Raw genomic sequence first — 590 nt, forward strand, 5'->3', positions numbered from 1 at the left:
GCTGAAGTCAACTTTCAGTCATGGAGAATCTGAAACAGGAGCTATGAACCAGACACTTCTGACAAAATAACAGATCCAATCAAAAGAGTTTTGGGCAAAAGTCAGACACCTACCAACAAGATCAATGAAGCCCCTAGATACAAAAATGAGCATGAAAGGATCTATAAAAGAAAAATAAATAAATAAATACATTTTAAAAGGCTTGAAAGCAAGAAATGATCTTGCTTTGGAATTTATGCCTCTCCAAATGAGGAAATTCACATTCTCTGTTATTTTTGTTTATTGTGCTCCAGCAAAAGTTTGTAGAAGGAGAAGATGATACAATCTCATCAGGAGAAACTTCTCTAAGCAGCACCTCAGAGCTACAGAACTTCTCCCAAGAGACCACTTGGCTTCACAATTTCATGTCATGTGACCACATATCCTGGCAACAGCATTATCTGTAAGATCAACAATAGCCACTTAACAAAGTTCCTTTTAATTTTTCCACTAAGCAGACAACAAATTTCCCACCCACGAGATGTCGCGTTTAGGCACAGTTCAATACAGAGCATTCATTACCAGCAAACAAAAGACCCCGCTTGGCCTGA

This window comes from Buceros rhinoceros, unplaced genomic scaffold, assembly GCF_000710305.1.
Source record: "Buceros rhinoceros silvestris isolate BGI_N320 unplaced genomic scaffold, ASM71030v1 scaffold19136, whole genome shotgun sequence".
In the NCBI taxonomy this organism is placed as follows: domain Eukaryota; kingdom Metazoa; phylum Chordata; class Aves; order Bucerotiformes; family Bucerotidae; genus Buceros; species Buceros rhinoceros.